A 25,368-nucleotide genomic window follows, 5' to 3' on the forward strand; every position below is an offset into this window, starting at 1 on the left:
CCCAACATATTAAGTATAAAATATCCCTTTAAGTGTCCTTCACCCAGCAAGTGGTACTATACAAGGAATGTCACTAATGTAATATCACTTCTTACTATGAGTAAGAAATTACTGAGCCTTGAGCCATAGAAAAACATTTATATTAGCATAAACACGACCGAAAAGAATCAGTTGTTGGCGACGGCCGGGATATTTAGTGCTATTCGGGACGTCAGCGGCTTTTGTACGTAAATCACAGGTCCAGCTCTTCACGGCGTCTGCATTCAAGCTCGGATTATGAGAATATATTGCACGGGGGACTCGGGCTTTCCCAGGTGTCTGGCCTTCCGTCGATAACGTCTGGATCTCGCTGGAACTGGGTCAGGCGCATTTCTCGCTGTCTCTAATTGCCTAATCCACGTCTCACACTATTAATGTATGCTAAAACAGTACTGAGAGGATTGAACATAAAATATTTAGGGGAGGTTGCGAACAAAACCGGCCATTTCCAAAATAGTATCTTTTTGAGGAAGTAGAAGAAACTTTACCGAGTCTTCACTTTACTAAAAAGTGAACGACAATTTTATGTGTCGTGCATGTTACGTCCGTTGTTCTAATAGTGTCAATAATCATGATTTTAGATACTTTCTGTGCATTTTATAGAAAAAAATATTTTGGAAATATCCGGTTTTGTTTGGAAATGTGAGGGAAATGTTCATTATTGTTGGAAAAAAAAGCTTTTTGACATTTATAACAGTAAAACATACACGTCACTTACATCAACTATATCATGGAGTAACGAATGTAACATTACATGATAATTATGTAATAAGCATCGACCAGGTAATTTTGCAACAATAGGGGACCAGAGCACATAGACTTACATTACCAAGTATATACATATATCTTAATTAAATTTTGAATTTTTTTTTTGTGACTGGCATATTGTGAATAGTCCCGCTCTGTGGCGTCGCGGTCTAGGGCATCCCGCCTAGGACTCGCGTTACGGAATGCGTTCTGGTTCGAGTCCTCATGGGGGAAGAAATTTTCTCATGAAATTTCGGCCAGTGTATGGGACCGGTGCCCACCCAGCATCGTGATGCTCTTGGGGAGCTACGATAGGTAGCGAAAATCCAGTTTAGCAAACCAGCTATAACGGCTTGGGGGATCATCGTGTTAACCACACGATAATTCCGTTCTGGTTGGATGATCGTCCACCTCTGCTTCGGCATGTGGGCGTGAGGCCAGCAGCCGGCTGGTAAATCCATGGATTTACCTTTTTTATATTGTGAGTGCCCTTACACTCTAATGAAAAAATACAGGGTTGTTTCCGATCTCTGATAACAAATTTGAATGACATCATGTGCGTCAGGAGTCAAACGACAGCTGAACTGTGGCGCGAGTTGACAGACCAATAGTGAGTGATCTCATAGTCAGAATGCATGGCGACTCACAGCAGAAATTCCCAAGAAAATCGACCCTTTTTGGGAGGGGTACATGACAACCCTTTCCGAAGCCAAGTACAATTAAGTGAAAATAAAAGAAGTCTGCAATAAACGAGGTTTCGTTATTTCCAAGAAAGGCATCTTCTGTGTACCTAATAAGATTAGTAATGCTCGAATGGAATTAATTTGTATCATCTCGTGGGCTGCGGCGACTTGTGACGAGGGTTGGATTTGCTTGCTTTTTCCACTCTGGAATTAATCCCATCCAGACTTATTAGGTACACACAAGATGCCTTTCTTGGAAATAACAAAACCACGTTTTTTCTTTTGCAGGCTCCTATGATTTTCACGTAACTGTACTTGATATCGGAAAGAGTTGTTATGCACCCCTCCGAAAAATGCTCGATGTTCTTGGGCATTGCTACTGTGATACACCGTGCACTATGATTATGAAATCACTCACTACTGATCTGTCACCTCTCGCCGCAGTTCAGCTGTCGGTGTGATTCCTGACGCACATGACGTCATTCAAATTCGTTATCAAAGATCGGAAACAACCCTGTATGTGTCCAGGACCTCTATTGTGGGAAGATGGCGACCTGGCCGGTGCTTGCTACATAATCGCACGTACCGTAACACTTTTACAATAATTTCAATTAAAAATACATTTAGGTCAACTATGAGATTGAATATTGAATGAAAATAAAAATATGAATTGAATAGCTTATCTCCCTAGATATCCTTCACTTTCATTCTACTGCATCATGAAAAAATAAATATATGATAACACTTTTACAACAACTTCAAGTAGCAATAAGATATTATCACTCTTGCACATACAAGTGGAAATGACCGATTTTGAATGGATTGGTAATTGCAACACATACAAAGTGCTGAAAAATGTCCGTTTTTGATACAAAAACACAATGGAAATATTGGTATTAGTCTGAAATGAAATGATCCGATTTTGATTGAAAATACTGACTTTTTTCTCATAAAAATGACCGAGTTCGACTAAAACCAGTAATATATTCAGAAAGATGCCTCTCTAAACACACCAAAATCGTAAAAAAAACTCATGTTTTGTTTTCGTGAAAATGACCAGTTTTGTTCGCAACTTCCAAAATTTTTACTTGATTCAATATTATTCGTACGCTAATAGCGCTCTATTTGATCATGAAAATTGAACTCGTTTGTATCTTCAGTTGAGACATGTCTTGAAATATATGAACGTGAATAAACGGATCGTTTAATGAAGTAATATCAGTAGCGGCTAGTAAGACAAAATAAAGAAAGTATATTCTTTCAATATCTAAGACGTTAAACTATTTATTACACATAATAAAAGGTAAAGGTATTCCCGTAACATGCCATGAAGACACTTGAGGGGCATGGAGGTAGAGCCCCATGCTTTCCATGACCTCGGCACTAGAATGAGGTGGTGTGGTTGGCACCACGCTCTGACCGCCTTTTACCCCCGGGAAAGACCCGGTACTCAATTTTATATGAGGCTGAGTGAACCTCGGGGCCGTTCTGAAAGTTTGGCAACGAGAAAAAATCCTGTCACCACCTGGGATCGAACCCCGGACCTTCCAGTCCGTAGCCAGCTGCTCTATTTATTATACCTAATAATTTAAGAAATGCAAAATCAGTAATTTATACATATGTTTACATATATGTATATTTGTAGTACTTTTGTAGGTGACGTGTCATTACAGAGCCGCCACTGTAACAGTTACACGTGATCAAAGACTGTTCGGTTGAGCATGGTGCGGAGATACAGAGAATAACAGGACCAGCTTGCATATGCAATGGAGTGAAAGTTGTCTTTAATTAAGAGAAGGCTAACTAGTCGCGAGGAAGACGAGGTGCTAGAGACTAAACAACGCTAATGGATTGGAATCTCATGCTCAGGTTGTGAATGCGATTAACAGAACAAATATTTTATTATTAAATAGCTTACAATCCGTTCTGGAGGATATTGCGTAGTGCTAAAATATTTGTCACACCTTAAAATGCAAATTCATTTTATTGAAGCATTAAGTCACAGTGGCGAAGAAATGATTTCCTGCTCACTGGATAATAAGTGGCTTAAAACAATTTATTTAAATTTAAGATGTGTAAGTTTTGTCACAAAAAACGACTACTGTTTTATTTCTTGAGGCCAATTACAATGCCTGGGATTTTTATTCACTCTCCGGACTTCGTTCTTAATGATTCTGTTTTTTTAGCCATTCTCTATATCTGCATCCTTAGTATTACTCAGAAGTTCGGGCTGTTTTTAAATCGATCGAACTTTCTTAAAAGTTAGCAAAAGTAAGAACACTGTTTACTACAAAGTAATACAGTTTATTAAAGTAAAAGTTCATTAATATATAATCGTTTAGCTTTAATAATTGTCTTGATTTTTTTTTTAATTATTTCAACTTATATTATCTTCACATTATACTGAGTTTCATCATAAATGGAATTCTTGACTTCTAAATCTGCAGTGCTTGGGAAAAGTGACAGAAGTCAGTTTCCACAAACCTTTTTTGATAATTTATTGACAACTTACACTGGTTTATGTCGATTTGATTTTTTTTCTGTATGAATTATTGTAATGGGAGGAATACCTATGTATTTTTTTTCCAAGCGAACAGATGTTCCATAAGTTGTCAATAAATTATCAAAAAAGGTTTTTGGAAACTGACTTGTGTCACTTTTCCCGAGCACTACAGAAATAAAGGTATTTTTAAGTAATTAATAGCATGTCCCCTAGTCTCTGTACAGCGTGCAGAAGCATTTCATGCTAAATATTTTAAAACTTCTAAGAATCCTGACGTCCACTGTTGTGGAATAACGGTTAGCACATTTGACCGTGAAACGAGTAGGCCCGGGTTCAAATCCTGGTTGGGACACGTTACCTGGTTGGGGTTTTTTCCGGGGTTTTGCCTCAACCAATCGAAGTAGAATTGAGGACCATTTTTGCAAAACTTGCTAACTGAAAAAAAAATATTAAATTTTACACGAGAGATAAAACACTATGCAAGTTTTACTGTATCTCTCACTTATAGCAGAAAGCAAGTTTTGAAAAAACGATCACACTTTGACACACTACCATGAAGAGAAATAACCCAATTTTACTAAGACACCTTGAACATCATGTAGAGACCTGCCTTATGATAACGAATCCATCAAAATCTCAATTTTGCAAATTTTGCAGTTAGCAAGTTTTGCAAAAATGGTCCTCAATTGCTCGGTAACTTTTGACGTTGGACCTCAAACGCATTTCGCCATCTTTAATCATTCACATATACTCATCATTCATACCATATCCAGGGTCAAGTTCACGATGTCACGTGCTGTACTTGTACAAAAGCGCGGCCGTTCGGCTACCCAGTCATTAACAGAGCAAGCCATCGGCTTCCTTCTCCGTACAAGAGATAAAAAAGTGTGTTGACATGGGGCACGGAATAGTGCTACGTTATAAAACATTATAAAGTCAAAGGTAGACTGATTTCAGTATTTTGATAAGAAAAAGTTTATATTTAATTTATAAGAAATGTTGAAATCTAGATCCAATATTTTACATATTTCACAGAATTTAGAACACATTCTTAACGGTAATGAATTTTATATGATGAGGTGTTTGGTATTTCGTAGTGTAATGATAGACTAGGGGATTTTTCAAATTTGATGTTCGAGCGTTAGGCTGGATTTCTGACAATATTTCGCTATTTTTCAGTAGACCGTTGAATATTTCATACAACGAAGTTGCTCATCAAGTAATCTACGACTGGCAAGCTACATTAAATTAAATTCAGCAAGTAAACCATTCTACGAAATTTTTTTCTCGAAAGCCAGATAATGATTTTTTTTAAATGGAGGTATCTTGAAAATAGTTTGTCTTTTTCTTCAATTTGATTAATCATTTACAATTGAGAGACAAAATTACTGATGCATATTCTAATTTCGCACGGACATGACAATTGAAGATCTCCCCGGAAAAACGGTGTAACATCAAATTTTATTAATGAAATTTGTGACTTGGGTCTATAAAATAATTTTGAAGCATTCATATGTAACAATAAATTATTGCATTCAATACCTGAATAACTTGTATCCTTGACTAGTCAAATTGTTCTCCTAGTAAATATAGTCCTAACGAAATATGCCGCTGAAAATATTTCCTACTCTCGTGAAATGTGTATTATAGATTTGTTGGTTACACCGTTATTCCGAGAAGATCTTCAATTAAACAAGTGTCAAAAGTCGAAATGCTTTGTAAATTTTTTGAATTCTTAATAAATTCCAGATGTTTGAAAGCATTTTTTGTTACATTAAATGTGTGATTATAAAGAGTAAAATTATGATTGTTAGTTACACTTAGATCTTTTACACAATATATCCTATTTGTTCTAATGGTTCATGATGCATTGCATAATCAACTCTTAAATAATATGTACTTCTTGTATAAGTCATAAAAAACATTTTTTTAATATTAAAATTTAATCCATTACTTAAAATCCGTTGATAAGATTGTTAATGCCATACAAATCTGGTTTTCAGTATAGGTTTCTGTAAAGCTGACTTGAATAATTTGAAGGGGAAAATTGTTCCAGGACTGGGTATCGAACCCGGGACCTTTGACTGAGCGCGCCAACGCTCTACAGACTGAGCTACTCAGGAACTCTACCAGATCCCGGCTCAATTATTCCTCTTACATCCACATACCTCAAGTGGGTTGACAGAACGTCAGAGCCCAGCATTGAGTGGTTTTCTGTTAACGAACAGTAACGTGTATTATACAAATCTGGCTTTCAGATACAGCTTTACAGCTGACTTGAAAATTTTCAAGGGAGCGGTAGAGCGTTGGCGCACTCAGTCAAAGGTCTCGGGTTCGATACCCGGCCCTAGAACAATTTTTCTCTTGAAATTATTCATTGTTTAATGCCAATTCGCAAGAATTCTAAATCTCAACACGACTGAAAAACCGAAATCTCCTTCGTAGAATATTTACATTGCTACCCATATCAAAAGCGACGGACGCCATTGTTAGATCGTAATATTGACTACATGAAATCCATATCGTGGGTTCAAATTTCACCCAGAGAATGCTAATTTGAGGTCATGATGTGTTTTATAGACGGAGTTTTGGTATGTGCCAACCTCAGGTCACAGAAGACGCACCATATGTCAGTTTGGTGTCAGATTGAGCGACTCCTTAAAGTGTATCTATAATGAACAGATTGCGTTTTTAAAACAGGTGATCATCACTTCACTTTATTATGAGAATCTTGAGAAAGGCTAGCCCCAAATCGAGGGAAATAGCATATCTAACGTTAGTGCGACCGTTAATGGAATACGGAACTACATGTTGGGATCCCTATAGAATATACCAGATAAATTCCTTAGAAAGAATCCAGTATAGGGCAGCGAAATTTGTTAAAGGTAAAAGAGAAGATGGAAACGATACGATAAGATAACTTAAATGGGAAGCTTTGGAAAACAGACGTAGGAAAACTAGAATAACATCATTGTATAGAGCACATCTAGGTCAGAAAGCATGGGTAGACATAACGGCTCGGTTAGAAAAGCCAACGTACTATGGTAGGAACGATCATGATTTTAAAATCAAATGTAGGAAACAGAAAACGGATGTAGGTAAATTCTCATTTTTAAATAGAACTATAAATGATTGGAATGACCTACCTGCAGCGGTCTTTGAGGGCTGTCCTTCCTTAAGGAGATTCAAGAATAATTTAAAAAGTTGTATATAAAGTGAAAATTAAAATTAAGGTGACATTCAACATTTAATTTTTTTAAGGTGACATGTATTTATCTAGGCTGACGAGTTTACTTCCTTGGTTTGAATTGTAAATTATTTAAAACTAACGTGTAAGAGGGCCTTAGACTAGAAATGTTTAGTTTAAATGTAGTTCTGTTTATAAGTATGCATAAGGATGTAATTATTTGACTTATTTGAACTGTTGTATCAGTGAAGCGAGGTGAGTCAGTGAAGTTATGGTTTTACAGTGCAGTGAACAGTTCCGATCAGTGATAATTTATAGCGTCAATGAAATGTGTTCTATAGTGTCAGTGAAATGAGTTACAGAGTGTCAGTGAAATGTGTGCTAAAGTGTCAGTGAAATGCGTCATAGTGCCACTACAGGGAATGAGATGAGAGTAAAGTGAAAGACTATTGAAACTTATGTAGGACCTATACATAATTATGTAGGTTGTATTGTAAAATTAGGTATTTTATTTTATGTTTTATTATTATTGTGTTAAATTGTATTGTGTATTATTATTGTATTGTGTGTAAAATTGTATATGTGTTGTAAAATTGTATTGTGTATTGTAAATTTTATTGTGTATTGGTTATCATTTTATTGTGTATTGTTAATATTGTATATACCACTGCCACCGGGTGCTTGCCCACTTGCAGTGTAAATAAATACAGTACATACATCATTTTATTATGACTCCATAGCTACACATTCGCGCCCCTAACATGCGCGGCAACTTCTTTGGCATCTGTGTGAGGCAGGCGACCTTTACTCAATTGCCAGTGTGTTAAAATGTCTTGCTGCAAATCATTTTTACATTCGACAGTATAATCATAGGAGAGCTTGAAGAAAGCGTTATAAAATTAAGAATTTTTACACAAAGTTTAGAATGTTTGAGCATTGGAAACCACATTAAAACCATGTAATTGACGTTTAAGAAAAGAGATGTTACAACTTTCCAATAGTCTGACATCTGCCAGCTGTTACGTAGCACCGTCATCTTCCTCCGTGATGGCTCAGTCATAAAGTGACGGTTAGTTACAGTGAATGAGGATATGCGAGACATAAAGTTTCACAGAGATGTCTGTAGGATTGCTGATGTGCGAGTTTCGTGCATATAGACTCTTTGTAAGGAAATAAATGATAAATTATGAAGAATAACGTCAAAGAGGGGGTAACGGAAATCATAGTACGCGTGCTACAGACGTTGCTGAACTATTTTGTAAGGCTTATATTTAACTTGTAATTAAACTAAAATAGTACACAGGACATAAGTATTTAATTTACAATTAATTATATTTTGATATATGTTATTATAAGTATTTAAGTTGTCAACGCAAAAATTATTGATTTTTATTGATGTTTTGAATTCACTAGTGCGGTTTATGATAACAGAGAGGAAAAAGTAGTCTATGTAATCGTGAACTTAAAATCCTTTCATACTTACAATTAATATTTGAAGAGAAAAATTTGGTCCGGCGCCGGGGATCGAACCCGGGTTCTTGGTTCTACGTACCAAGCGCTCTGACCACTGAGCTACGCCGAATTCAATCCACAACGCCGGACCGAATCCTCCTCCTTCAATGCTTCCCCCTGTGGCCTGACTCCAAGTTAGGCATATATGTTGACGTATATTTCCAATGTCAACTGCCATTATACTAGGAGCGCACTCAGCTGAGTGACTTGTTTGGCCGGGATTCCGCAATTAAGTGCACAGTAATATGTACAGACTCAGCAACTATGAGAATTATAGATTTATTAATTTGTCCTACAGAATAATATCTGTAATAGTCTACTGATAAATAATTAATATTTGAGGAGAAAAATTCGCTCCGGCGCCGGGGATCGAACCCGGTCCTTGGTTCTACGTACCAAGCGCTCTGACCACTGAGTTACGCCGAATTCAATCCACAACGCCGGACCGAACCCTCCTCCTTCAATGTTTTTTTTTTCTTCTCATACATTAATTGTCAATATTACAGATATTATTCTATAGGACAAATTAATAAATCTATAACTTTCATACTTAATTATCTTGATTTATTATTGCATTTTAAATATTGTTTCCCCCCCCATTTATAATTTGTGTATTTGGCAAAGAATATTAATGTCCGCTATATGAACTCTAGTAACATATCCTTGTTTCAGTGCTCTTGCTTATGGTAAGTGGGTTTTTGAGTTTACTAAATAATTTTATACGATCTGAAATGAATAAAATGTTAGGCTTGTAGGATATCACTGAAATTATCCAAATATCTTAGGATATCATTATTTCATACGATCGTAAATGAATTAAATGTCGTTGGATAACACTGTTGTTCCATTCTTGTTGCGTGCCACAAGATTTGAGATTCGTTGTTGAATTTATAAGACGTATTCTCTGCTTAGGAGTAATTTTAACACTACGATGGTCTACATATGTGGAATAACGGTTAGCGCGTCTGACCGCTAAACCAGGTGGCTCGGGTTCGAATCCCGGTCTAGACAAGTTATCAGGTTGAGGTTTTTTCGGGGGTTTCCCTCAACCAAATATGAGAAAATGTTGGTTAACTATCGGTACTATACCCCGAACTCATTTCATCGACATTATCACCTTCATTTCATTCAGACGCTAAATAACTTGAGATGTTTCTACAGCTTCGTAAAATAACCCACTAAAAACACTACGATGAACAGTTATTGCTAGGCAAAATAGCCCTTAATTTTCACTCTGTTGTTTCTGCAGGTAGCGGTTATAGAATTAAAATTGACATTATTATTATTATTATTATTATTATTATTATTATTATTATTATTATTATTATTATTATTATTATTATTATACACTTAGTTGAATCATTAAAGATTTCAAATGCTGTGTCTTCTACTATTTCGAAATTTCAGGATATTGGACTATTGCTTGATGGACTACACTATGTAGAATGTCTAGATTTAACTATTCAGTTCTATGGCCTTTATGGTAATGGATTTTCGTCCGCAGTAAATCTTTCCAAAATGAAAGAAACTTTCGTCGACTATTTTGAAGTTGGAACTTTTTGTTGTGAACATTATAGTTAGTGGACCATACTTTATGGACATTGTCTTTGAGATGCCTGGAATTTTGTCTATGTTCTTTCGATGCCTGCGTTTGATAAGGGATATAGAATTCAGTGTATCTGAAGCCTGTTCGCTAGTTATAAAATGTAATGTTAGCATTTTATTTTTCCAATAAATGTTAGTCGAATTTTTCTCGTCTGTATATCAGAGATTAAGACAATCTAATGTTGAAATGGTACCGGTCTTGCCCTGTGAGAACGTATTTCATCTTGACCACAACGTAAATCCGACGCCCACTTACAACTTAATAGGCTCGGATGGAAGCTGCTGATAGAGTTTTCCCGCATTTTCTAATGGCTCCATTAAAACAGTTCCGAGAAGTATGATATTTCTGCGAGAGTAAAAAAAGAGTGTTGACAAGGCTGCAGTGAAGCCCTCAAATGGTACACGGGCCCGTGGCAAGGTTGCTTTACAACGAGAAAGGATTGAGGGCGATAACGGATACAAGAAGATGGCCTTGGCTGAGGAAAGGACCATGGTGACGGAAACTGAAAGTGGTTGGGCGACGCGGTATCAGAAACTTTCGCCGCGTCGCATGTACTTCTCATTGTATTCCTAATGAAGTGTTCAACTTATTCTTTTTCCATATATTTTAATACTCATATCTTGTTACTGCATTTTATTCTCATTCGATTGTCATTCAGTTAAAAATGCCGTCGTTCGAGTCTGCATCACATTACTGGCGAGCTTCTTTGTTATTAATAACATTTCCTTTCACTTCTTATCTTCGGTAATAATGTTTCATCTTTTCCTTGCTTAATTATCTTCCTTTCTCATTCAGTCATTTTCTCCCTTTTAACTTCTCTCCTATTTGTTTTACTTCTTCTTTCCTTTCTGGGTCTTTTATTTAAATTTATTTTTATCGTCTTGGTCTTTGTTTTCTTTTATAATAATTACTATAAAAATTATTTACCATTACAATTTCCTTACTTGTACTTTTCTTTCATTTATTTCGTTCTCTTTTCCATCCCTCTTTGAATTATCTTTAATCTGTTTCTTTTTCACAGTTTTCCTCTCTCATTTCTTTGTTTTCCTTTCTCCTTTTCTATTTATGTTTATCTGTCTTTCTTCTTCCCCTTCCATATTTCTTTCTTTCTTCCTTTCTCTCTGCCTTTATTTATCTTTAGATCTATTAGTCTTTCCTTATTTTCTAATTTTTGTTTCTGTTTGTCGTCTTTCTTCCTTCTTACTTCACGTCTGCCTACCTTTCTGTCTGTTATCTGCTTTCATTTATTTCTTACTGTCCACATTTTTCTTTCTTATTTCTTTCTCATTGCCCACATTTTTATTTCTTACTTATTTTTTCCTTGTATACATATTTTTTTTATTTCTTTTTTATTGCTCACCTTTTCCTTCTTATTTTCTCTTGCTCCCACATTTTTCCCCCCCTTTTTTTAATGATCACATTTTTTCTTTCTTATTTCTTTCTTACTGCCCAAATCTTTTTTTCTTTCATATTTTCTCTCTTAATTCTTTCTTAACAGCTCACATTTTTTCATTCCTGCCTTCTTTTTATTTCTCCTTTATTTCTGGACTCCTTTCTTTCTTTTTTTCTTTCTTTCTTTCTTTCCTTCTTTCTGTCTGTCTTTCTTTCTTTCTTTCTTTCTTTCTTTCTTTCTGTCTGTCTTTCTTTCTTTTTTTTTTCTTTCTTTCTTTCTTTCTTTCTATCCGTTTGCCCTTCTTTTATTTCGTTCCGTCTACCTGTCTTTCTATCTGTCTTTATTTATTTTTTAATGGCCACATTTTCTTTATTATTTTTTACTGCCCACATTTTTCTTTCTTATTTCTTCTTTACTGCCCACACTTTTATTTCCTACTGCCCACATTTTCATATCTTATTTTTTCTTACTGTCTATATTCTTCTTTCTTAACTGTCCGCATCTTTCTTTCTTTCTTTCTTTCTTTCTTATTTATTTCTTATTACCTACATCTTTCTTAATTCTTTCTTAACAACTCTTATTTTTTCTGTATTTTTGTCTTTTATGTTTTCTTTATTTCTGCACTTCTTTCTCTTTTTTCTTTCTTCCTTCCTTTCTTCATGTTCAGTTTTCTTTCTTATTTATTTTTACTGCCCATATTTTCTTTCTTACTGTCCACATTTTTCTTCCTTATTTTTTTCTTACTGTCCACATCTTTCATTCTCATTTCTTTCTTAACTGTCCGCATTCTTTCTTTCTATCTTTCTTTTTATTCCTTTATTTCTGAACTCCTTTCTTTCTTCATTCTTGTTTGCCTTTCTTTCATCTCTCCCACATACCTGTTTTTCTACCTGCCTGCTTTCACTTCTTTCTTAATTTCCACATCTTTCTTTCTTATTTCTTTGTTTCTGCTCTCATTTTGTCTTTCATTCTGACTTTCTTCTTATTTCTACTGTATTTCTTTCCTTTCTTTGTATTTATCTTTTCCTTTCTTCCTTTTTTCCCCTCTGCCTGCCTTTTCATCTTTCTGATTTCATTTATTTCTTACTGCCCACATTTCTCTTTGCTTCTTATTTTTCTTCATTTCTGTGTGTCCACGTTTCTGTCTGTACTTCTATCTGCCTGCCTTTCTTTTTCCTGTTTATCTCACTCTCTATTTTTATTCTTTACTAATTGAAATTCTGCCTTTCTTTCTTTTCGTCTGTTTTTTTCTTTTCTACCTGCCTTTACTTTCTCATTCCCCTTCTTTGATATTTCCTGTCTTATTTGTGGCCCTCTTTTTGTCTACCTTCCTGTCCGCCTGTCTTTCGTTCTTCTTTTCATTTAGCTCTTCTCTCATCCATCTGTTCTCATTGTGAACTCTTGGTTTCATTTTTATTATAATTCTTTATTTGTACTTTTCCTTCGCCTAAATTTTTGAATTTTATTTTTATCTCTTTCCCATTTCTTTCTTTCCTCCCTTCTGCATTTCTTTGCTTCTCTTATTTTCCCTTTGGTGTGTTATTTCCTTAATTAAATATTTTCCCTTTATTTATTTTATTTCTTTGTAATCTTTTCTTATTAACAGTGTATTACTCTCACTAAAAACATTAGTATATTTTACCGCATCCAGAACAGCGATCTACTGGTGAAAGGAACGAAATTTAATATTTAATATTGTTAGACTGATAATAAAATTATGGATATGGAATGTGGAATGCAGTGACGTGAGAGATATTAGTTCGGTGTGGTTTTTGATACTTCTTACTTAATTATATACTACACGTATTTAATTTTCGCGTGCTGAGGACTATGTGGCGGGCAGTCAATACCACATTGTTACTGCCATAATTGGCGAAAGTTGAGAGTGTGGGATGCGAATCGTGTGGTATTTGACAGCATGTGGTACAGGACGGCACCTCCTAGCAATGCCTGCTGAAAACCTAGGTTTAAATTCCGAAACCAACATTTGTAGAAAGTGTGATCCTAACACATACTGTAGTGTTTGTTTTTATATTGTCATAGAAAGTTCACAGTTTTCAACAAAAATTTCTCATGTAACTGCATCCGGAAGCATGTTGTCCTAGTATCAATACACGTACTGCTTGTTTATAATCATACTTTGTTGTTTCAAATAACAGATTCGCGCATGAATGGAAGTTACTCATGGATATGTTGTGGCTAAAATTTGTGTAGTTGTTAGGCAATACATTTACTTCCTGTCAAGTAATTACGTTGGATTTCAGCTTACAATTGCTTGCTACATGCGACTAAATTGCTTAAAATACAGTTGTTCTAACCACATGATATCCTACTTCCCTTAATTCATTTAAATTTTATTTATCTATTTATTTAAATTTAAATATACAGAATAAAGAATATAATTACAAAACAAACAAGAGAAATAGAAATAAAATAATACAGTCAATATAAAAAAGAGATACAGTAGTATTAACAAAATTTGAGACCGAATGAGCAGCGCTCGTGTTCGGTCGCAGTTCAGATATAATATTAATAGGCCTATAAGAGAATATAAAATAAAATAAAATAGGAAATAAAATTAAAATTACAGTTACAAAAATTATATAATACAATATTAATATAAGAGAAATATAGGAAAAAATATATATAATAATAAAAATAAATAAGTAAAATAAAATAGGAACTAAAATTTAAATTACAGCGGCAATGGAATTATATAATATAATATTAACACTCGAGAAGAATAATATCGCACGTGAAAAGTAGGACTATTTCATTCATAGTTTTCTCCCCAAGTTCAGGTTCTTCACTGCAAACCCAGCATTTTCCAATCTTCACTCTTCTCCGCCTTTTTAGACACCGCATAGGATCGATGTATCTTAATGTTGTCTGTCATCTGATAGCTTCTCCTGTCCCGAACTTCTTTCTCGTTCACCATTCCTTCCAGTGTATCCTTCAATAAGCAGTTTCTTCTCAGCCAGTAACTCCGCCAATTTATTTTTCTCTTCCTGACCAGTTGCAGCATTATTATTTTGTATCCACTCTTTCTAGCACAACTTCATTTCTATTCTCTCTGTCCATTTCACACTCTCCATTCTCCTCCTTATCCACATTTGAAATGTTTCCAGTCGTTTCTCTTCACTTCATCGTAACGTCAACGTTTCTGTCTCATACAATGCCACACTCCACATAAAGCACGTTACTAGTAATTTCCTTAAAAGCTTCCTTTATAGTTGCTTTCCTCTTTTTTGACTTCCTAGCAGCAGCTCATGTTACTGCTTACAGTACACCCCAAGTATTTTAAGCTGTCCACTTGTTCCATGCCTCATTTAGAATATGAACGTTTACCTTCTTTATTTTTCTTCCAATAACCATGGTCTTCGTCTTGTTTTGCATTTACCTTCTTCCCATACTGTTCATTTTTAGTAGGTTATTTTATGACGCTTTATCAACAGCGTAGGTTATTTAGCGTCTGAATGAGATGAAGGTGATAATGCCAGTGAAATGAATCCGGGGTCCAACACCGAAAGTTACCTAGCATTTGCTCATATTGGGTTGAGGGAAAACCTCGGAAAAAAACCTCAACTAGGTAACTTGTCCCGATCGGAAATCGAACCCGGGCCACCTGGTTTCGCGGCTAGACGCGCTAACCGTTACTCCACAGGCGTGGACATATACTGCTCATAGTTATCGTATAGCTCCAATAGCATATCCCTTAGTATCATCTCCTCTTCTGCTAACAACGCCATATCATCAGCAAATCGTTATTATTCTTCCTCCTACTCTCACCCCTCCCATGTTCTGAAAACAGTTATTTCCCTTAAATGTGAGTCACAGGGTGTTTGTGATTGAACTTCTCTACTGCTTCCCTGTTACCGTGTTATAGTCTAACGGTATGCTCGACATTGCGTTGGCAGAACTCTGCCTAGGAACACGTGCCACAACCAACGCAAACCGAAGAAGTCATAACTGTAACGGAAGGTTAGTGGTCATCGCTATCGTTTGTATGTTATGCTATGCAAAGTTTCATAGTAAGTGGTGCGCCCACTTGGGGTCGAATTAACGGTGATTAAATGGGTATCCTCACTCGAAGAGTCGTGTTATAACGCTGTAAATATATTAGGTGAAACAATCTCATACAAGTGGACAGTAAACATTTAAAAATTATTTGAAAGAGGAAATAGCGCGGAACTAAAAGTGTCGGTATTGGAGGTACACTGGGCTGCAAAAAGTACCGATACGAAATTATATCGTTTTCCGAGGACTTGAGCAAACATAGAAAAGTGGAAAGCTATTTTCCTGAGATTAGTTTTTTTTTTAATATATAAATACGACTTTTATAACGTCTTCACATTATTTAATATGAATTTATTTTAAATTATTCTTATACCTTTACTTTACAACATTAATAAGAATACTACACAAAAATAATGAAACTGCAGTTTATATCGTATTCCACAGCCTTCCTTATTATCCATGGATGCTGACATTGTTACAATAGATATATAGCCTACGGCCAGTTACGTTTCATATTATATTAACAAAAATGAATCAGTTTTATTATAACTTACAAATACAAATGTATAAAACTTTATTATAAATACAGATACAGAACTGAAAATCGAATCTAATTGAAACATTTAACTATACATTTCTTCTTTGCATGGAATAAAAAGTCTTTAGAAAATTCAGCCCAGTTCAGATGTGTTTGTATAATTATTTCAAACATACAGCGAAGTCCTCGTAACATGATAATATTTCAAATCGATAACGACTTCGATTCGGCATTTTTTTACAGCCCAATGTACGTTTTATAGAATTTTGAACAGCTTTAATAGTGTTAATATTAAATTTTATAAGGATTATGAGTAGTTTTTACCACTTATGAATTGAATAAGAAATACTTCTAATCTACAAGGTGTAATCAACATATTTCCGAACTGTACTTGTATTTGTTGTACCATTAAACATATATGAGCGTGTGACTGAAGATCATTGCTTCCATACCTGTTGAGTCAGTCTATGAAACAGTGTCAGATTGTCTTTAAGAACTGAGCTTCTACACGTGATTTTACGCCAACATTTCAAGGATCTATTGCGATTTTTCCTGTAATTTCTGCATATATGCCTTATGGCTAGTCTTCTTGTCTGCCTTTCAAGTGATGCATTCAGTATAGATTCCAGGCGTTACCCTGGTTCTAGATAACTTCTCTGTTACCGAAGTTCTGTGTGTTGCCTACATTCAGGGAAGTCCTGAAATTTATTGATTACCCCTTGTAGTTCATTTATGCCCATTATGTATTCTTAGAAATTTGTTAAAAACATTTTTAGCCCTCGACGTCAGTACTTACTCTGTATAAAACTCTATCTAGTGCAGGAAAGACGTAAGATGTACTATATTATAAGTTGACAGTCGGTTCAGAGTTAAAATAGAATGTTTTATTTTCGCTGGCAGAGTTAAGGCCATAAGGCCTTCTCTTCCACTCAACCAGCCTTAATCAATACAGTAGTTACATACATATTTAAATTATGAATATTTACAATACACTTAAAAGATTCGTCAGCAATATTCTTCAATTAAGTTTTAACGACTAGTACATGTTTATTTAAATTGAGATAAAACCTGTAAGAAAAAGTAATAATTTATGAGGTAATGTAAATCAATTCAGTCTACATGCAAAACGTAAAGAATTATAATTAAATTGAGATAGCTAGTTGGTTAAAATGATGACAATTAATTTAATAGAAGTTTACTAGAACTATGTTATAGGGAGCAAAATATAAAGCTAAAATATATTTATATAATGAGAATATTAATGTAATGAGATTTTGCCATTAAGGTTTTGTATTCTATTTAGAGAAATTAATGGTAATAATAAGAATGGACAGAAGTTAGTTTCATCATGTATCTAACTTGTTTAATTGGTCTAAAAGTGAATTCTAAATGATTTTAGGGCACCCAGAGCAAACTGGCTGTGTAAACAAATGTAGACACTCCGGGATGAACAAGTCCCTATGCTTTATATAGTATATAGAGTATATAGCTTTGCAGATTTCAACAGCTTAATCCTTGGATAGAAAAAAAATCTTATACAAATTAGTCCCATATGACTGCTTTTCTAAAAAAAAAATATATATATATTCTCTAAATGTTGAAGCAAAAGTGCTCCCCATCTTAACATATGGAATACATATCACATGGACTAGCCTTAGCTACAGAGATCTAAACGCTTCAGAAAAAGTGAAAGCAAGATTCCTAAAAGGCGCAATAGGGATCTCAAAATTCGCACCATCTAGACTAGCATATGAGTTAGCACGTGAAACTTTCCTCGTAGAAGATCTATGCACCAAGTTTCTACTACCAGCTACCACACATGAAGCTGCACTGAAAGAGGAAAGACGACAGAAGAGAAATAAAGTACCGAACGACTTCTACGAAACGGACGCGATGACCGATCGGAGCCGGACTAGACCAAACAACAAGATCCGCAGTGCATGTGTATCACCACAAACTCTGCAGAAGGTCAAACTATCACGACCCATCACCGGAATGCGTGTGTAAACTGTGTGACAAACCATGTGCAAGATACCACTTCAGTGAGTGTTTAAAGAGAAAATCGCTGCTGGAATACAGCAGAGCCCAAAACTAATGCGCATTTGTGCGCACTTCTCCTTATTATTAAATGTTAAAACTGTTTTAGTCGATAATTACTATCCATACGATTATGATTTTTACTCTTACCATTAGAGAAACTGATAGAGAATAATTTATCCCTTTGCAGTTTTTAAATAAAATTGACTTTTTTTTTTTGTAAATTGAATAAAAATATCAACACGTATTGCTACTTCCTGCCATTAGGAAGTCTGGTAACCCTACTGCAGTGACTAACGGACGGAACTCTGCTGTTCAGACCGAGTGCGTGTGCATTCGTAGGCGAGCCGACGATGCGATGTTGCCAAACTGCGCAAACTTTCAGCCTAATTTTCTAATTAACCATGCACTTAAAAACGCATATAGGCCTATTAATTTTTAAATTTATTTTAATGTATTCTCTTGCCACTTCTAATCTGCATAGTTATGTCACTTCTCTGCCAAAAATCGAACTAGAAAACACTTGCTTTGTAGTTGGAACGCTAATAAACAAATGTTATATAAGCTAAATTAATTTAATTCGAATAACGATTACACGATTTCATGAAGTAGTAACAGCAAATATCTTTGTTACAGTGTATAAATCACGAAGGAATACGTAATGATTGTCCCAGATACATGGGCAATTACTGGAGTGTGTGTGTCCGGACGGAGATGTCTAGCCCTGCTCCTAATGGAAGTGGTTGACTCGTGCGTAACGAGAGGTTACGTTCGACAGATGATTCCCTCTGGTTCTCGTTTAATCACGAAGTAACGACAACAAAATGACGACTGTCGACTGCTTGCTTGATTTCACTTCTCAAAAGTCTCATCCTTCCCAACAGCGTGGGAATGAAAGAGAAATTTGACCCGGAGCGAAACTTTTAATACAGCGGGGAACAAACAACAAATTCAATTACAATCACTCGTGCTTAATTATGACTCAATGTAGGCATGTAATTATTCTTGTGTGTATAGTAACAAGCAATTCTTGTGGTGGAGTAAGAGTTGCACGCATAAACAGAGAGATCCCACTGTTGGCGTTGTGTCAAGCAAACTGTGGCCCACAAGACGTTAGGTACATGATCAGCTGTTAATACTAAAGCGGTCTTACTAATAAACCGTGTATAGTTTATATACGAGACTTATGCAGCGTTGAGACAGAAAACGTTACTAATAAACCATGCATAAGCGATGGATATATAAACAATCTGCAACTATACAATGGGAATTGCTTTGCAGTAGTTATATACATGAAACCCCTTGTTTAAGCGTTGTATACAGAGAAAAAAATGGCCGCCCCTCGAACAGCTGTTCATATCGACTGTCATTTTATGATGATGGATGCCTTGTAACCACAGAAGAACACACCAAAGAGCACAGAATAAGTAGAATAATATTGCTGCAGCTTGTACTCTTTGGCCAAAATATAGTGTGGTAATCGATTAGAGCTAGTTGTTCTATCGATATTTCACACTCCACAGTAGAGCACTCTACCGGATGCAATAGAGAACCTCAGATATTCTATTACATTTCGTAACGAAGTAAAGACGAAACTATGACGTAGCTGTGTAACAGTTATACTGTTATACACGACGTATGTAGTGATTATTAGTAAGAAATTTACACACGACGTATAAACGAGCTACTCATTGTATAAGTATAAGACAGTTAAACATCTGTATATAGAGTTTTTATTAGTAAGACCGAAGGAGTATAAGAACTGGAAACACGAAGTTTTAATACAACCAGTATCATATTATTGAGCTGGGAAAGGGTATTAGTTGTGTTTTAAAGATGCTTTGAACTGCAGATATTATTCAGCGCCGAAATTGAACATGGACGAGAAATGTGTTAAGGGAGGCCTATAGAGAAAATGTGACATTGTTAAACAAAATATGAATTTTTCTTTTCTTTCTGTAAATGCTTCATAATATTCTACACGTTTGTAAAGCTTCAAGGATGTAGAGCGATCGGAATCCCTCCTAATTACGTCATAACTAAAGATCCAAAATTTTGAAGTGTCAGCTTTGTAAAGTAATTTTTATCCGCTATAGATTTAATATTTTGTGTATTTCTCTTTGTCCAAATCGCTAAGGCTTCTCCAGTTTTGTAGTTAAAAAGCTGATTTTTTTTCTTCTATAGTTATATTCACTAAACCATGCTTAACAGTTTTCTGGATTATGTTTTCTAATTCTCCAACTTTTAAAATGAAAAAAATAAATGTGACCTAAATAAAAAAATTAAAAAATTTGGGGTTATTTCACAAATATTTTTTTCTCTATAATCTGCGATTATTTAAAAAAATAATGGAAGTTCTTTTAATGACGTAGCAGTAGTGCTGTATAAAAATACTCAGGCTGATTGAATAACATTTCTATGAGGAGTAGAAATTTGAAAATTTGTCCCTCTTTTTTTTTTCATAATCGAATAACTGAAAAAAAATTGCATGATGAAAGTAAAATTTTGGGAACTCTATTATGTTGATTAGATACCAAAAATTAAAGTTGTATCTTAAAAAAGAGTAGAAAATTTCATTTATGCAATTCTAGCATTAAAAGGCGTTTGTTATGACGCTATAAATCGTGCACAATTGGCTTTATTCTGGCACTGGTGCCAGAAAAGACTACCTAGCAACTAGTATTCCATGATGTCATCACCGCCTTCACAACACAGTTTTATACAACGTCCCTGTAAAGAAAAGCTTCAAAACAACCACAAAGGAACGTTGTCTTAGAAACGGTTACTTAGCAACCATACAATATATTACGTCATATCCAGTACTTATGTCTCTACTACGTCATTAACATTACATTTTGTAAATTTATAATATTTTTTTTACATATTTTGATCTAGAATAATATAAAACGTTGTATGTAACACGTGTATAATCTTCATTATAAACACTTGTGAAAATTAGCGCCGTGGCGTAATTACCAAGATTATAGGCACATAAATTATATTTCTTTCTAGTCCTCCCTTAAATATTATTATGCTCTGATAGTAAGTCCATAGCTCAACTCTGATAAGGATGTACTGTACAGGTCTGCAGCTTGATATTTTTGAGAATTTTATTAAACGTGTGTTAAATTTAATGAAACTGTATCAATATACAGTAAATAATAAAAATAATACAAAGTCATTGAAGAATAAACGAATAAATTATGTAAAACGTAATTAAAGAGAATCGAACCTAGGGCATTACAGATATTAGTCTGTGACCGGAGGTCATTGCTGTCATTCAATATTGTCAGTGAAAGGAGAAAATGTTATCGCCCTATGACATTCATTATAACAGGAATTAAATGGGTGTGAATTTGTAATTTTCTTTTGCTGTTTTTATGATAACCTGTGAAATACCAACTCTCTGAGAATGAAGTCGGATACAGTTTAAAGGTCATCTACAAAGCCTCAAGGTGCAAACTATTAGAATACACCTGATATTAAGATAAGGTTTTGACTGAAGGCAGCATTCCTACAGATGACATTTGAAATCAACAGGTTTTGTGAGCGTTCGTCTTCGAGGCATAGAGATGCTACTATGTGTGGAGTTACGTCAGCAATGAACAAAGCCCCAGACTCTTCTTCAACTTGAAGCTGAATGTCAGACGTAGCCAGAACTGTTTGAAATACAGCCTAACGACGTCGACTAGCAATGGATGCATTATTCTTTTCGAAATGTCAAATATCTTTCACCAGCCTTAACATGTCGTCATTTCGGTGGACCGGATTTTCGTATAATTTCAAGGATGTTTCAAAACAAAAGACGTCTGTCGTATGGATATAAATTTCTGTACGGAATTTGCACATCGAATAGAAATACTGTACCATAGTAATTACTGCTATACTTTATTTATTTTCGGCGAATATGGAAGAAGATCTCTATATTTCTGCAGTAAACATGTGTTACTTTTATTATAAAAAGTGAAAATTTCCACACGGGTACACCCTTTGACACAGAAATTAGTCGCTGTTCAGAGACTGTCCCACCTCGGAATAGTTCGGGTATCATCGTGTGCGCTGTGTTTACATGCGTGCGTTTTAAATATAGAGATTCGAAGCCTGGTCTTTGTAACGAGATGAAAGAGCTCTATCGCTAAGCTATAAAGGCTTCGTAGGGAATATATCGTTTCGTGGCATACAGATACTTCGCTGCTACGACTTGATTTCACCCTCGGACCTCGGCGATTATTATTTCTTAGTGTGAATCTCGCGTTAACCCGATCGGGACTTAGAAAAATTCACGCAACAGGAGAATGACATTTTTCATGTCAAAGGGTGTACACATAAATAGGAAATATCCACGTCACTGGTCCAAAATCATACAAGATCAGTATTAATTTGCAAAGTAAGTCAAAAGACAAAGCAATATCATTTGTGGAGATGTATCAAATTCTACAATTTGGAATTTCTCATTAGAGATCTTTCCTTCTCCACTCTGTCCTAGAGTAGTGATCGACTGAATTCTGTCGATACATTCCTCCTAAAAGAAGCCTTACTTTTCTCCTGAAAAATCTACTTGCAATGCTGAGTGAGTCTAGACTCTATAGACAGTCACTAGACCTCGAATGTTCAGGCAAATGCCTACTTTTTTCCTGGGCATTAAAACAAAAATATAAATAAATAAAATAATTGTATGACACATATCGGATCAATTTGGCGAAGTTTTATAGTGCCTAAAATGCTTATTTGACAGTTACTGCCTATTTCTTAAAGTTCCTATTTTAGAAAATTTTCTGCTGTATATTTAATTCTTTTTTAACTTTTTCTCAATTCATTGTCAACTTGCGCTAAATGTATCACACAGTGGAAACGTAGAGAGCAACACCACAAGATGTGAAACTTTGCAATATTCCAAAGTTCTAAATATGCATCTGTGGTATCAGTGGATGCTGAACGTTATTTTTCTGTATATAAAATGGTTTTAAGCTGCAAGGGCCATAGCTTAGATCCCACTCATTTACGAATGATTCTTGTAATTCATTGCCATGACAATTATAACAGGCAGAACGATCTGGAATAAAAGTATTAAACAAAAACAGAAGTTAATTATCTCATTGCCGTGTTATTATTTGAAATTGAGTATTTTCATATATTTTTAGTCATGAAAGTAACTGATCAAAGTTTTATTCAGTGCTTATTTTGATTCCATAAGTGTCTAATATGACTTTATGCTCGACGATGCCGAAATGTAGTAATTATACACCTGGTAGTAGCCCTTTAATGAACCTCATTAAAGTACACCTATTCATTAAAGTTCAGGTGTTCAGCCAATGACAAATCACCTTTGTGCCATTATAAAACCGCAAGTATCGATTATTCTCGGATATGCAATCGAAAGACAATTAGCGAAAAGTCACGGAGGCTGGAAATCCAATACTGTCGCAGAAGGTTATGTTCTGTTACTATAATAATTACCGTTAATTGTAAATAATATTCAAATAAATTCAATTTAACATCTCGTTTTTCAATTCTAAATAAATTTCCAGGTTATATCAAGGCTAATGTTCATCTTATTCTCTAGGTTATATCAAGGTCAATGATATTCGGCCTCGGAAAAAATCAATACTTTCGCGTCTGCGCACATCTCACAATTCAGGTCAGTTCGCTACTCACGTAACCATAATATGAATACTTTTGAATAATTTCAAATTAGAAATATGGTCGAGCATAAAAAGTCGTATGAAACTTGCCTATAATGGTAATTAAGACGCTCGTATGAAAATTATGAAAACTCGCTTGCGCTCGTTTCATAAACAAACATACTTGCTTCTTAATTATTACCATTATAGGCTCGTTGCATAATGTACTATTATAAGGGCCTATTTTTGCACCTAAAATACACAGTTTTAGAGCCTAAACATCTGGGACCCTATTCATAGACATTCTTAGCGCGGGCTTTCGGTGGATGATCAGCGAACTAACGTTTTTCGTATTCATAAACCAGTGTTAGCGATATGATATGATATGAATGCTGTTTAGCACGCTCGTAGCTCGGGCTAACGAAATGTCTATGAATAGCACCCTTAAGGTTTAGCAATCATGTCAACCTGTGTATCACCGAGAGTAACAAATAAACACTAGAGTTATTATGAAGATAAGTACTGGGAACTTAATAATTGTAGGAGACAGAGTGTGCTGTTTTACGTAACTCGTTTTAATTTCTGCACTAACGTAAGGCCTTCGATAGTGCAAAAACACACATAGCGGACATTCTTCTGTAATCTCCACATGCAACAGAAGCTTGATAATTCACTAGGAGGTGTGAAGTACATAATTGAGTAATTCATTATTACGGGAGATTATCTTCCTATTGTGAGAAAAAACATTTGTAATTGGGAATAAACTTCAGCCACGCTCGACAAATTTCGAAAACCGGTTATGTACCTAAACATAAGAGCTAGTGTGTTTACCTCTCACTTTCTGTCGGGTCTTTAACACTTGGCGTTCCCATCCTCTCCGCCGCGCCGCTCAGAGTCATCACGTCTTCAGTGATGCACAGTTATTCTTGGCGTTCTTGACATTTAAAAGTAAGGCATTCGTGGCCTCGAATTTCGCCATGGGTAAAGTTCCTTCATTCAGATTTCTCCGTTGCTTAAAGTAAACTTGTCTATATATCATCCTGCTCGTAAAATATAAATTTTGATTCTTTCTCGTAACAGTTTAAATTTATAGCTCGGTTATAAACAAAGGATCGTATTGTAACTGGCACATAGAGAGGCTACAGGAGTCTCTTCTGACTTGGCGTTAGCTCAGAAAAACTTACTAATAATAATATTAATGGTAATAAAACACGGGAATTTTACTTGAAGCAAGTAAAGAGATAGGTTTGGAAGTAAATCCCGAAAAGAAAAAGTATATGATTATGTCTCATGACCAGAATATTGTACGAAATGGAAATAAAAAAATTAGAAAATTATCTTTTGAAGAGGTTGAAAAATTCAAATGTCTCAGAGCAACAATAACAAAATATAAATGACATTCGGGACGAAATTAAAAGCAGAATAAACATGAGAAATGTCTGTTATTATTCTGTTGAGAAGCTTTTGTCATCTAGTCTGCTTTCA

The 25,368-nt window shown here is 35.1% G+C and overlaps 1 protein-coding gene and 1 non-coding gene across 5 annotated transcripts in view; one reads left to right on the top strand and one right to left on the bottom strand.

Moving 5' to 3' along the window:
* exp (expansion) overlaps nucleotides 1–25,368 on the top strand; it is a 541,237-nt gene that overhangs the window by 295,190 nt on the left and 220,679 nt on the right. The gene's annotated exons all lie outside the window — the stretch shown is intronic.
* On the bottom strand, nucleotides 8,669–8,741 carry TRNAT-CGU (transfer RNA threonine (anticodon CGU)). The gene has a single exon. It is a non-coding gene; the product is annotated as a tRNA-Thr (tRNA).

This window comes from Periplaneta americana, chromosome 3 (assembly GCF_040183065.1).
Source record: "Periplaneta americana isolate PAMFEO1 chromosome 3, P.americana_PAMFEO1_priV1, whole genome shotgun sequence".
Taxonomy (NCBI): domain Eukaryota; kingdom Metazoa; phylum Arthropoda; class Insecta; order Blattodea; family Blattidae; genus Periplaneta; species Periplaneta americana.